This window comes from Rhinoraja longicauda, chromosome 10 (genome assembly GCF_053455715.1).
Source record: "Rhinoraja longicauda isolate Sanriku21f chromosome 10, sRhiLon1.1, whole genome shotgun sequence".
Lineage (NCBI taxonomy): Eukaryota > Metazoa > Chordata > Chondrichthyes > Rajiformes > Arhynchobatidae > Rhinoraja > Rhinoraja longicauda.
The window spans coordinates 48,429,699-48,445,054 of record NC_135962.1 but is presented as its reverse complement, the minus strand read 5'-3'; positions in this window follow the sequence as shown (position 1 = coordinate 48,445,054).

Here is a 15,356-nt window from a genome sequence, read left to right as displayed (position 1 = left end):
GGGGGGAGGGGGGAGGGGAAGGGGGGAGGGGGAGGGGGAGGGGAGGGGGAGGGGTAGAGGGGAGGGGGTAAGGGGGGGAAGGGGGAGTGGGGTAGGGGGGGAAGAGGGGGAGAGGGAGGGGGGAGGGGGGAGGAGAGGGTGCTGCATCAATGCAGGAGAGGTTTGGGCCCAAAGGGTCCACTTGGTCTAGTATGGCAATAAAGCACTCTTGATTTCAACTCTGCCCCAGGCACACAGGCTCACAATCTGGGCTCTTGCTTCAGTGCAGTAAGGGGGAGTACCGCATGATGGGAATCAAAGTTCTTTGGATGCAACTTTAACCTAAGTTTTGACCATACATTCCTGGTGGATAGAGAAAATCACAAAATGATATCCAACAAAGGGCGAAATCATAATCTCTTAACTAATATTAATCCTTCAACAATTATCTAAAATAGATGATCTGAATTCAACTCTGATCAGGGAAACTGTCTAGGTGCAAATTCAGTGCCATGTTTCACCATGAGGCAGCCCAAGAGACACCCTGACCAGTGGTGCTGTCTGCACGGAGTTTGTACGTTCTCACTGACACCGCGCGGGTTTTCTCCGGGTGCTCCGGTTTCCCCTCGCACTCCAAAGACGTACAGGTTTGTAGATTAATTGGCTTCTGTAAATTGAAAATTGTCCCAAGTGTGTTGGATAGTGTTAGCGTACGGGATGATCGCTGGTCGGTAAGGTGTCGGTGGGCCTAAGGGCCGGTTTCCACGCTGTATCTCTAAACTAAACTAAAAAGAAGTTAAGTTTATCCTCGGGGTATCAAGTTCGGCACAGCCATTGTGGGCCGAAGGGCCTGTTCCTTTGCTGTACAGTTCTATATTAAACACTGCATGATAAGAGCTTCCAGCCTTTCTACTGTCTTTATTTCAGATTCTCAGCATCTGCAAATTGTGATTTATAGTTACCGATACTTATTTAGGGAATATGAATATGTGAATTATGGAAAAGCCTTCTGTATCATTAAGACTCTCAAGTACAATATACAAGCCTGTCGATTTTCTTTCATAATTTGTGAAGATCTTGCACTTCAGTTTAACTATCCCTGCCAGTCAGAGTTTAAATCAAGTAAATTTCTTAATTGGCCACAGATCAACCTTTACCTTGGAATGAATATTTCTTCATTGTTTTATGTCTCAATGACCTTCAATGGTATTCAGAACCAGATGATCTTCAAACAAAAGTAGAAGAAATGAAGTGAATGCAGGGGAAGGCTAGTTAACTCTGTGAGTTTTCTCCACCATTGAGTTAAATCACGGCAGCCTCTGCACTTTGGTTACATTCTCATTCAATTGCCATGTTCTCTGATCCCTTTGGTTTCCAAAAACGCACAGATCACACTGATTGAAAGCCTTTTTTTGTCTCAGCCATTTAGCAAAGCATAGATTTGGTTGCAAATTGAGCAGTGCATTAACAAATCAGAAGGCACAACTAGCAGTCCAAACATCAGTCTGAGGAAAGGTCCTGATTCAAAATGTCGCCTGTCCATTCCCTCCACAGATGCTGCCTGACCTGTTGAATTATGCCAACACTTTGGGAGGCACGGTGGCACAACGGTACAGGTGCTGTCTGTACGGAGTTTGTACGCTCTCCCCGTGATCACGTGGGTTTTTTCCGAGATCTTCAGTTTCCTCGCACACTCCAAAGACATACAGGTTTGCAGGTTAATTGGCTTGATAGAAATATAAATTGTCCCTAGTGTGTGTAGGATAGTGTTAATGTGCAGGGATCGCTGGTCGGCACGGACTTTGTGGGCCGAAGGGCCTGTTTCCGTGCTGTATCTCTAAACTAAACTAAACTAAACTAAACTAAACTAAACTAAACTAAACTAAACTAAACTAAACTAAACTAAACTAAACTAAACTAAACTAAACTAAACTAAACTAAACTAAACTAAACTAAACTAAACTAAACTAAACTAAACTAAACTAAACTAAACTTTGTGTTGTGCATAAGTCTACACATTTATCCTCATCTCCGGTGCACATTGAATTCATTGTGGACCACCTACAAAATTCACTTTTGAAGGAGAGGTTATTGTTCTTAAATGTGTGTGAAGTCGGTGGATGGAAACAGGAATGGAAGGGGAACAAAAAAAGGATGATGGGGGGCAGGAGTAGGGGGTATGAGAACGAGGACCAAAAAACGTGAGAGGACTTGGGAGGACTGGAAGGAGAGGTGAGGGGGTATAAAATGGAAGGGAGGGCCACTTCTTATTGGAAAATTCAATGTTCATACCATTGGGTGGGAGACCATATAAAATTCTGAAGGGATTGAACAGGCTGGATGGAGGAAAAAATTTCCCGATGTTGGGGGAGTTCAGAACCAGGGGTCACAGTTTAAGAATAAGGGGTAGGCCATTTAGGACTGCGATGAGGAAAAAAGTTTTCACCCAGAGAGTTGCGAATCTGTGGAATTCTCTGCCACAGAAGGCAGTGGAGGCCAATTCACCGGATGTTTTCAAGAGAGAGTTAGATATAGCTCTCAGGGCTAACGGAGTCAAGGGATATGGGGAGAAAGCAGGAATGGGGTACTGATTTTTGATGATCATATTGAATGGCAGTGCTGGCTTGAAGGACTGAATGGCCTACTCCTGCACCTATTTTCTTTGTTTCTATGTTTCTATCCGAGCGGATTATGAGGTATTCTCACACTACCATCCTACCAACAACTAGAGAGCAGTCCTGAGCTGCTATCTACCTCATTGGAGACCCGCGGACGATCTTTGATCAGACTTGACTGGCATTATCTTGCACTAAACGTCATTCATGTTATGCCCTTTATCATGCAACTGTACTCTGCGGATGGGGTCAATTGTAATCGTGTACGTATTGTCTTTCCGCTGTCTGGTTAGCACGCAGCAAAAGCTTTTCACTCTACCTCGGTAGACGTGACAGTGAACTAAACTCAAACTGTTGCTCCAGTGTGTGCTGGGCCTGAATCTGGCAATGGAGATGGCAAAGGATGGGCAGGTCAGTGTGAGAATGGGAAGCTGGAATTAAAATGGTGGGCAACTGAGAGCTCAGGATGGGCATTGCAGACAGAGCACAGGAAGTCACTCACCTGGTCTTCACTTGGCCTTAGATGGTGGTGAGGAAGGGGACATAATATCAAGTGTTATCCCCCCTGGAGTTGCAGGGGAAAGTGGCCAGTGGTCAGGCAGGTTTGGGTGGGGTGGGGAAGAGTAGACTAGGAAGTCACGGAGGGAAGGATCAAAGCAGAAGGTGGAAAAGGGTGGGGAGGAGAAGATGTGTTTGGTGACAGGATCTTGTTGCAGCTGGGGGGTGGGGTGACGATGTACTGGCTCCAACAACTCATAGGGTGAAAGATGGGGACCAAGGGAACTCTATCCATGTTCTGAAGATAGACACAAATCGCTGGAGTAACTCAGCGGGTCAGACAATATCTCTGGTGAGAAAGGGTGGGTGACCTTTCTTTTGGGACCCTTCTTCAGATTGAAAGGATAAGGGAGGGAACCGGAGGTAAGAAAAGGCCAGCAAAAATGCAACATATGACCAAGGAAGGGTGGAGCTCATAATGGGCCATTGTTGGCTGGGGAAGAGGTGATAACTTAGGGATGCAAGGATACGAACAGTGGAAATAGGAGGATGACTAGGATGGGGGAGGGGGGGTTGCGTGGGAATACGAGGATTACCTGAAATTAGAGGAATCAACGTAAATACAGCTAGGTTGCAATCTGCCCAGGCGAAACCTGAGCTGCCGTTCCTCCAATTTGCTTGTGGACTCACTCTGACAGTGGAGGTCTCCTTCTGGACATATCTCCAGTTCCCTCCTCTGTACTTTCAGTCTGAAGAAGGGTGCCGAGCACACAAAATGTTACTCATCCTTTATCTCCAGCCTGACCCGCTGAGTTACTCCAGCACTCTGTGCCTCCCTTCGGTACATACCCCAACATCTGCAGTTCCTCTCTGCACAATCTGTCTATGTTCTGCCTGGTGGGTGTTGTGATATTTTAGCCTAGAAAGGGAAAAAAACAAAACAAGCAAAACGATTCACAAGAAGAAAAAATGGAGCCCTAAAGGAAAAACAAAGATTTTATATAAGACAAGGGGGATATTGTGATATTGCAGGGACTACTTTGTTGTATCACAAGGACTACTTTGTTTGCCTGTGTGGTAAAGTCTATATAAGAGAATGAGGTGATTAGGTGGCCACTCTGGTTCCAGGTGGCCACGGAATAAACAGCCTGGATTTAAGCTCCAGCATTATAACCTTTTAAACACATGTACTTGTGGTCCATCCAGAGTCTCAACAAAGGTACAACAGATACCGGACCACGAAGTACAACAGTGGGGGGTGGGGTGAGAGCAGTCCGAGGAATGTCCGAGCGGTCTCCGTCAACCACAGCAGAAGGGAAGCTACGTTTCCTGAAAAAGGACATTTAAGATGGACACATCGGAGATTAAGTTGAGAAATACCAAAGCGGCGTGGAGACTTACAATTGTCTTTCTGATGTGAATTCCTTACCAGTCCGAATGATTTTAAGCAGCTGCCACTCTTGGAGTGGAACGGGCTGATGAATAGGTTGCAGCATGAAATGACTTCTTTCCAGCTTGGTAAAATGTCACGTAAATGTGCAATACAGCGAACGAATGACAAAACTAGAACTCGATGCTGAGAGGAAGCTGGACATTTTAATCGAAGGTTTAAACATGTTGTTTACAGAGAAGAAGCACGTGGTAGAGGGAGCAGGGAAGCAGCATCTCCAATAATCATCCACCTTGCACAGGGAGCGTGAGTTTGCATCTATATGGATGTGAGGTGAACCTTCTACTCCAAAAGCTGCTGAATTTAATTTCCTGAGAAAAGCTTCTGTTACATGGCTAGCTCTCTCAGTTTGGAAGATGATGTAGGAATGCCGGGAGCATTTCACTGATAAACAGGATGAATGATACAGCTTTGCTGTAGAATTGTATTCTGTGCATTACTTAAATAAGATATAAAAAAGTGCCCAGACATCGCTAGGGAAAAGGAATAGGTGACACTTGAAGAACAAGCCTGAAGAAGGGCCTCAACCTGAAATGTCACCTCTTTCTTTTCTCCAGAGATGCTGCCTGACCCGATGAGATACTCCAGCATTTTGTGTCCACCTTCAGTGTAAACCAGCATCTGCAGTTCCTTCCTACACGGAATTGTCATCTGTCCATTCTCTCCAAAATAGCTGTCTGACCAGCTGAACTATAACAGCAGTTTGGTTTTTGCTAAGATTCCAGTATCTGCAGTTTTTTCATACATCTACAGAAACTGAGACCACCACACCAGTAGAATACTGATGGAGTGTTGCATTGTCAAATGTGCTGTTGTTTGGGCTCCATCTGCCTTTCATGTCGTTGTAAAAGATTTTGAGGCAATATTGAGATTTTGAGGAAAAAAAAAGATCAAGGTAATTTTCCCTGGCATAGTGTAATCATCTCTCAATCCAGATCACAAAGGGATTACCCATTTGAAGAAGGATTACCTATGTGAAGAATGGGTCTGAAAAAGGGTCTCAACCCAAAACGTCACCGATTCCTTTTCTCCAGAGATACTGCCCGACTCCTCAAGTTATTCCAGCTTTTTATGTCTGTCCTCGGTTTAAACCAGCGTCTGCAGTTCCTTTTTATACAGGATTTGTTCTCACATTATTTATCTTGCCAACTTGTCAATGTAAAGCTAACTGCCACATGTTACACCTTGCAACTGTGACAGCACTTAAAAATCAAAACGTATTAAACAAAACAAGAAAATGTTGGAAACACACAGCGGGTCAGGCAGCATCTGTGAAAATAGAAAGGGGGGGGGGTAAAGGTTTGCAGTTTCTTTACACTGCCAGATTTCAAATTTCCAATCATATGAAGTTTAATGATTTACAAGTGAAAAGCTGCAGCATTTGATTGTAAAAGAAAATGAAATAACCGGAGGCATGAAGGGTACAATGGAAATGGCACTTTTCTTATATATTAATTATTTAATAATTGAAATTGGGCCATGTCTTCCTCTGAGACAATTCTGCAACAGGTTAAGCCAGTCCTCGAGAGTTTAACCCAATGCTGAACAAACCCATTCTCTTTTTCTTTGAAGCATGAAGTATTCCATCATCCTAAAATAAGAAATTCTACCATTGCTGCCTGTGCTCCTGCAGTTTAACGGTGTGAAGTTTAGCTTTAGTTTAATGCAGTTAAGAGATACAGCACGGAAACAGGAACTTTGGCTACGCCGACCAGCCACCCCCGCACACTAACACTATCCTCCACATGCTAGGGACAATTTACGATTTTACGATTTTACCAAAGCCAATTAACCTACAAACCTGTGCACGTCTTTGGAGTGTGGGAGGAAGCCGCAGCACCTGGGGAAAACCCACGCGGGTCACGGGGAGAACGTACAAACTCCGTACAGGCAGCGCCCGTGGTCAGGATCGAACCCGGGTCTCGTGAAGCTGCAAGGCAGCAACTCCACTGCTGCGCCACCGTGCTGCCCCAAAATCATCAAGCCACAATCTTCCGACTGGCACTGCTCCGCAGTAAGTGAAGGGGAGGCATGTACCACACCAGGCCTGAGCCAAAAGAACAAATTGTTGCTTGGTGCCATTCCATTTCACAAAGAAGGAGCCAGGCTGAACATCGACGAAGAGCAGAAATTAAACTGAGCAATGCTTTCTGGCTTTTCCTTTCCTCCTCTCTTCCTGGCTAGGTTGCAAAGCCAAAGGAAGCCGCTGCGTTATTTTGCAATTCCTGGGAGTCAGCCAATTGATCTGTGCTTTTTTTAAGCAAGAAAATACTGCATGTCATGTCTGCCCAGCAGGGAGGAGGAGGAGGTGGCAGGAAATGTTGCATCAAAAGAACAACTAGGGAGGTCCACACTGAGAAGCATCTCATGGTGTTCTTTTTCGGAGGCACGTGGCTGCTCTTTTGCTTTGTTTGCGCTGCAATCTATTGCAGGAGCACTGTATCTGATCGGCTTGGTTGGAAAGATCTAAAATTCTGGGCCAGCATTAAATTCAATGCAACATTACTCTGGGTAGATACAAAAAGCTGGAGTAACTCATCGGGTCAGGCAGCATCTCTAGAGAAAGATGATTTTCTCCAGAGATGCTGCCTGACCCGTTGAATTACTCCAGCTTTTTGTGCCTATCCAGGGTAATAAAGTCTATACCGGCCGGTGGTTTCCACTCTTCCGCTTTGCTCTCTTCTTGTACAGTGGGGTAATATTTGCAATTTTTTCAATCATCTGGAACCACTCCTGACTCTAGTGAATCTATAACTGTAACATCACCTATCCCGAAACATCACCTATTCTTTTTCTCCAGTGATGCTGCCTGATCCGTTGAGTTACTGCAGCTTTTTGTGTCTCACTTTGGTGTAAACCTGCATCTGTAGTTATTCTAGATGCTGGAAATCTGAAATGAAAGCAGAAAACATTAAGCAAGATATGTTGTTTCCTTGGATAGAGATATTCTGGTGAAAAATAATTGTCATGAAATGTCAGAACACAGAGTGCTGGAATAACTCAGCAGGCCAGCAGCATCTCTGGAGGACATGGTTAGGTGATGTTTCGGGTCAAGTTCCTTCTTCATTCTGATTGTGGTAGGAGGGAGAAAGCTGGAAATTAAGTGGTGGTGGGGGGAAAAAGCCTGGCAAGTGATAGGTGGATACAGGTGAAGGGAGGGCTTTGAATGACAGATGGGTGGACAGAGGTTGGAGATGAAAAGGAGACAAAAGGGTGCAAGATAAGGAGTAAAAAAATAAGTCGTAGAGACATACAGCACGGAGACAGGCCCTCTGGCCCAACTTGCCCATGCCAACCAAAACGCTCCATCTACACGAGTCCCACCTGCCTGCATTTGGTCCATATCCCTCTAAATTTCACCCCAAAGAGTTGTGGATTTGTGGAATTCTCTGCCTCAGAAGGCAGTGGAGGCTGATTCACTGGGTGCATTCAAAAGCGAGTTAGATAGAGCTCTTAGGGCTAGCGGAATCAAGGGATACAGGGAGAAGGCAGGAACGGGGTACTGAATCAGCCATGATCACATTGATCAGCCATGATCACATTGAATGGCGGTGCTGGCTTGAAGGGTCGAATGGCCTACTTCTGCACCTATTATCTATGTATGTATCTAATTCTTTCCTATCTATGTACCTGTCCAAATGTATTCAAATGTTATAGTACCTACCTCAACTACCTCCTCTGACAGCTCATCTCATATACGTAGCACCCTCTGTGTGAAAGACTAGTCCCTCAGGTTGCTATATATTGTTTCCCCTCTTACCATAAACCTATGTCCTCTTCAAGGCATCAACTAAAATTGGAGAATTCAATGTTCATATGCAAATGTGAAATGTTAACTGCATCTTCTCAGATGTTGCCTGATGACCTGCTGAAGATTTCTAATGTTTTCTGTTCTTACAGAAAATATTAGAAATTGGGGTGGGGCGGCACGGTGGCGCAGCGGTAGAGTTGCTGCCTTACAGCGAATGCAGCGCCAGAGACCCGGGTTCGATCCCGACCACGGGTGCTGTCTGTACGGAGTTTGTACGTGCTCCCCGTGGCCTGCGTGGGTTTTCTCCGAGATCTTCGCTTTCCTTCTACACTCCAAAGACGTACAGGTTTGTAGATTAATTGGCTTGGTAAATGTAAAAATTGTCCCTAGTGGGTATAGGATAGTGTAAATGTGCAGGAATCGCTGGTCGGCGCGGACCCGGTGGGCCGAAAGGACCTATTTCCGCACTGTATCTCTAAACCACACAAAACGAAGCAATCAATGTTTAAGAGCCGTTATAGGAGATAAGCAAGAATCTAAGCAAACATCACATTTACGATGTGTCGTTATCTGTTGTTGGATTTTTGTTTGCTTTCAAGCAGTGATCTTTGTCAAGGGTCCTGTTTGTAATTTAATATCTGAGACATACAAGCACGTAGAAAATGAGAATCCGCTTTTTGCTTCATCACATCTGTTCCTTCAAGGGAATTATATTAACTTTCTGCATTGCGATCATTTCTGGCTGTCATGTGCAATACAAAATACTTTCAAGGCATGCTAGAAATCTGCAATACAAACAGAAAATGTTGAAAACACAACAGCAAGTCAGGCAGTATCAGTGGAACGAAAAGTAACTTACATCTCAGGTTGAACACCTTTCATCAGAACAGATGAAAGTTTATTCAACTGAAACTAGGACTTCTGTTTGGCCGCTGTTGGACTTTCGTGTACAGTTTCCATTGCAGGAAGGATGCAGAAGCTTTGGAGTGGGTGCAGAAGGGGTTTACTTGAATGCTGTTTGAATTAGAAAGTAGTAAACGTAAGGAGAGTTCGGACAAATGTGGATTGTTTTCCTTGAAAGTTCAGAGGTTAAGAAGATACCTTATCGAAGTAGAAAAAAATGATGAGGGGGATAGATAGGATAGACAGCCAGAACTATTTTCCCATTGCTTTAACGTGAGAGAGGCAAAAATCAAAGGAGATGTCCGAGTTAAGTTATTTTTACACAGGGTGTGGAGAGTGCCTGGAACACGTTGACAGGGGTGGTGTGGAGGCAGGTGGAATAGGGGCATTTAAGAGGTTTGTGGACAGGCACACGGATATGAAGGGAATGGAGGACTGTGGATCATGTGCAGAAGAGATTAGATTAATTTGGCATGATGCTCGACATAGATCTTGTGTACTGAAAGGCCTGTTCCTGCGCTGAACTGTTCCAAGTCTTAATTTATATGAAACGTTAACTGTTTATCTTGCTCATTGAATGCTGTCTGCTACACTGAAAAGATTCATTATGTTTCCTACCGTATGTAAGAGATTAGGTTTTTTTAAAAAGAGGAAGATTGGAATCGGCAGGGGTTTTGGCGGGATCTAGTCGCTGGCATAATAGAATTTATATTAAAACCTGACATTTTTTGAACAGATCTTTATTTATCCTTAGAGAAATGTTCCAATTCATGTTCAAGCCTTGTCTTTGGCTCAGCAGTCCATGACACATATTTGCCAGTCCTGCTGCACAGCGGTAGAGTTGCTGCCTTACAGCGCTTGTCGCACCAGAGACGCGGATTCGATCCCGACTACGGGCGCTGTCTGTACATTGTTTGTACATACAGAATACAGAATACAGAGCTTTATTTGTCATTCGGTACCAAGGTACCGAACGAAATTACATTGCAGTCACACACAAAAAAAAAAGAACACAAGACACATGACCCCAACACAAACATCCATCACAGTGACTCCAAACACCCCCTCACTGTGATGGAGGCAACATTCACCCCGTGACCACGAGAGCTTACTCCAAGATCTTCGGTTCCCTCCCACATTCCAATGATGTACAGGTTTGTGGGTTAACTGGCTTGGTATAAATATAAAGTGCCCCTAGTGTATGTAAGATAGTGATAATGTGCGGGGATCACTGGTCGGTGCGTACTCGGTGGGCCAAAGGGCCTGTTTCCCTGTTGTATCTTTAAACTAAACTACTACACTGGAATGTATTGTTCTATTTAAGTCATTTAATCGAACTGAATGATGTAAGATTTCCTGCACACATGATGGTCTGGATTTATTTTGCTTAAAGTGGGGGAGGTTGAGAGGGCCGGATTAAGGTGTAAAACGATATATGCATTTCCACCGATCAGCCAAAACATTATGACCACCTGCCTAATATGCTGTTGGTCCTCCGTGTGCAGCCCCATACGCAGCAGGGTGCGATGCTCTGTGTATTGTGACACATTCCTCCCGCGACCACCATTAAAATATTCTGTGACTTGTGCCACAGTAGACCTTCCGTCGGTTCGGTCCAGACGGGATAGCCTTCATTGCCCTCGCGCATCGATGAGCCTTGGGCGCCCAACACCCTGTCGCCGGTTTGTGGTTTGTCCCTCCTCGGACCACTGTTAGTAGGTACTCACCACTGCTGACTGGGAGCACCCCACAAGCCTTGCCATTTCAGAGATGCTCTGACCCAGTCGTCTGACCATAACAATTTGGCCCTTGTCAAAGTCGCTCAGGTCTTTACTCCTGCCCATTTTCTCCTGCATCCAACACATCAACTTCAAGAACTGACTGTTCAATTGCTGCCTAATATATCCCACCCCTTGACAGGTGCCATTGTAACAAGATAACCAATGTTATTCACTTCGCCTGTCAGTGGTCATAATGTTTTGGCTGATCGGTGTATATATATTATACATCTATCTAAGAACAATGATAAATAAAGCAGCAAGTGAAAAACGCAAAGGTGTTTTAAACAAAATCTCATCCTGGTGTGCACAAGAGCCTGTAAAATATGTCATGGTCCCCCTTTGAAGAAATTTCTCCCATTGTCCCAGAATAATCCTTGAAGAATACATTGTCTTATAGCCTCTTATATATATATATTTAAAAACTTAATATGCAGAACAGTGACTACACTTCGAAAGTAATTAATTAGCTGCAAAATGCATTCAAACATCCTTTGACCGTAAAAGGAACAATGATCATTTCATAGTTGGCCCATTGCCTATGTCAAGATTGCAAACCAATTATAAACTAGCAGCATATGTAGGAAATAAATATCCAAGGTATCTATATTTCTGTGGTGTGCCATTTTTCACGATAATAATCCATGGCAATTTGAATTAAGTTGCCAAAATTTATTCTAAAACGTAGACATTGTGCAGAGCAGTAGGTTTCAGCTCGATTAATTTTTTTACTTTCATTGTTACCTTATTTGTGAATAAACCATTTTTCAAAACGCCATCCTGATTGCACTGCAGGAAGTGCGCTCAGCCGACACAAATCCATCAGTAATGAATGACTTGGTTGAACTACTGTAAGTAATTAGAGAGGCAAATGGAAAAGGGATGACAGATGGATGTCTTTCTTGGCGTGCGTCTTTGATAATCAAAGAATAATGAGAGGAGAAAGCTCGAGACAGATTTCTCTGGCCATCTACTTAGTTAATCACCTAATATGACAAGGGAAAAGCAAGCATGAAACATCCATCGAAGCTAATGAATAACACTGCATTACTCTTCATGAGTATTTACTGAAATTAATAACATTTGCCACTTTATTCGGGAACTGACAATATCTGAATGTTAGAGTGCCGCACAGACTTCACCAACTCACATCTCTGAAACACCTCAAAAATGACCCCCCTGTCTCTCGGTCTGAAGAAGGGTCTCGACCTGAAATGTCACCTATTCCTTTTCTCCAGAGATGCTGCCCGACCTGCTGAGCTACTCCAGCTTTTTGTGTCTATCTTCAAAACGGACAATCATGGTTTTAGGCTTTAGGTATTAGATTTAATATTGTCATGTGTGCCAAGGTACAGTGAAGAGCTTTTGTTTGATTATCTTGGTCAAATCACATAACATTATACATGAATGCAATCAGGCCAAATTCAAGTGTAAAAGTAGAGCAAAGAGAAAGGTACAGTGAATATAGTTCTTAGCATTGTAACGTAATATTTCCAGAGAAAAGTCCAATGTCCACAATGAGGTAGGTTGAAGAATTGGGACAGTACCTGAGCTTTTTTTTTAGAGATACAGCGCGGAAACAGGCCCTTCGGTCCACCGAGTCCGTGCCGCCCAGCGATCCCCACACACTAATACTATCCTACACACACTAGGGACAATTTTTTAATTTTTTTATTATCATTTATTTATTTATTTTTTACATATTATCCAGTCAATTAACCTACATACCTGTACATCTTTGGAGTGTGGGAGGAAACCAAAGATCTCGGAGAAAACCCATGCAGGTCACGGGGAGAACGTACAAACTCCGTACAGACGGCGCCCGTAGTCAGGATCGAACCTTAGTCTCCGACGCTGCATTCGCTGTAAGGCAGCAACTCTACCGCTGCGCCCTTATGGAAGGACATTCAGAAATCTGATAACGGAGAGGAAGAAGCTGTTCCTGAGACTGACAATGCACTCGTTCAACCTTCTATATCCTCCGATAGGCAGAAATAGATAGGGCAAATGCACACTTTTACCAGAGTAGGAGTATCAAGAACCAGAGGATATAAACATAGCACAAAAAGTAAGGAAATTTGTGTTTGGTAGATTATTTATTTGTTGTAACATTGCTTCTTGGCAATAAATCTTATACCGTTGGAAAGCCTGTTTATTTCCCTTTTAAATGGTGCCACATTTGTAAGGAACATGCATTTGTGGGATGAGCAGCAGAGCTGAGTATATGGGTTGCGCCCATGAAAAATTTGCCAAATCTTCTCTGCCAATGCCAAACAGCTTATTCTGCTGTTGCTATTGACTCTTGTTTTGAGCTTCTGGTACCCCCAGGTGTTGACAATCAGGTGCCTGATTGGCACCTGATTGGCAGCATCTGTGAGCATGGGCCCTGCTACAGTGGTCAGTAGGTGTCTGCTCCAAGAATCGGCATGCCACGTTTGACTGATCTGGATAGGGCCCGTGCGATAGGGCAACTTCAAGCTGGTGTTCCGCAAAACCAAGTTGCGGCATTATTTGGAGTGAGCCCTAGTACCATCTCCAAAGTGAAGGCCAAGTTCCATATAACGGGGGATGTCAGAGACAGGCCGCGAAGTGGGCGTCCCAAGAAGACGACACCCGAAGAAGACCGTTTCCTCACCCTGTCAGCCCTTAGGAACCGTAGGCTATCTTCTACAGATTTGCAGTCAAGGTTTGCAGGACGATTTGGCCGACGGCTCTCTGCCCAGACAATTCGGAACAGACTGCACGCAGCCGATCTCCGGTCTCATAGTGCTGCCAGGAGGCCTGCCATGACTGCCCTTCACCGTCAGGCCCGTTTGCGCTGGTGTCGGCAACACGTGCACTGGAACTTGAACATGTGGAGGAATGTTATGTTCAGCGATGAGTCCAGATTCTGCCTACGGCAGTTGGATTATAGGGTCAAAGTGTGGAGAAGACGCGGAGAACGCTATGCTGATTGCTGCACCGATAGAGTAACATCTTTTGGTGGAGGCAGTGTGATGGTGTGGGGCGGCATCTCCCTCACTGGAAAAACGACGCTTGTCATCATTGGAGGCAATCTCAATGCAGAGAAATATCGAGATGAGATTCTGAAACCAGTGGCAATCCCATATCTCCACAGTCTGGAACCGAACTCTATCCTCCAAGATGACAATGCTCGCCCCCCACAGAGCAGGATTTCTCAGAGACTACCTCCAGAATTTGGGAGTGGAGAGGATGTAATGGCCTGCCAGCAATCCTGACCTCAACCCCATTGAACGCTTGTGGGATCAGTTTGGGCGTGCTGTTCTTGCCAGAGTGACCAACACAACCACGTTAGCTGACTTGCGACAAATGCTGGTTGAAGAATGGGATGCCATCCCACAACAGTGTGTGACCAGGCTGGTGACCAGCATGAGGAGGAGGTGCCAGGCTGTTGTGGCTGTGTATGGTTCTTCCACACGCTACTGAGGCTCCTGTTTATTAAATGAATAAATTGTTAAATTGCCAATATGTCTTGTTTCTTCAGACTTCAATCATCCAATCCACCAAACAACACCGAACAAGAGTCAATGGCAGAATAAGCTGTTTGGCATTGGCAGAGAAGATTTGGCAGATTTTTCATGGGTGCAACCCACATACTCAGCTCTGCTGCTCATCCCACAAATGCACGTTCCTTACAAATGTGGCACCATTTAAAAGGGAAATAAACAGGCTTTCCAACGGTATAAGAGTTATTGCCAAGAAGCATTGTTACAACAAAGAAATAATCTACCAAACACAAATTTCCTTACTTTTTGTGCTATGTTTTTAGGTTTAATGTGAGAAGGGAAAGATTTAATGGGAATCTAAGGGGCAACTTCTTTGCACACAATGTGCATATATGGAATGAGCTGCCGGAGGAGGTAAACCTTTCCTATCCATGTACCTGTACAAAAGGTATAGGTGTGAAAACACACCCATCCAGATTCAGGGACAGTTTCTTTCCAGCTTTTATCAGGCAACTGAATTATCCTACCACCAGCTAGAGAGCAGTCCTGAGCTACTATCTATCTCATTGGAGCCCATTGGACTATCTTTGATCAGAAATTACTGGGCTTTATCTTGCTGAATTAAACGTTCTTCACGTTATTCCCTTCATAATGTACCTGTACACTGTGGATGGCTCGGTTGTAATCATGTATTGTCTTTCCGCTGGCTGGTTAGCTTGCGAAAAAAGCTTTTCACTGCACACATGACAATAAACTTTTTTCATAAACTCAAACATTTAAAAGGCATTTGGACGGGTACATGGATAGGAAAGGTTTAGAAATATATGCTCCAAATGCAAGCAGGTGGGACTAGTGCAGATGGGGACCAAGATGCCCCATCTGCACTAGTCCCACCTGTGCCAGTTGCACAGCATC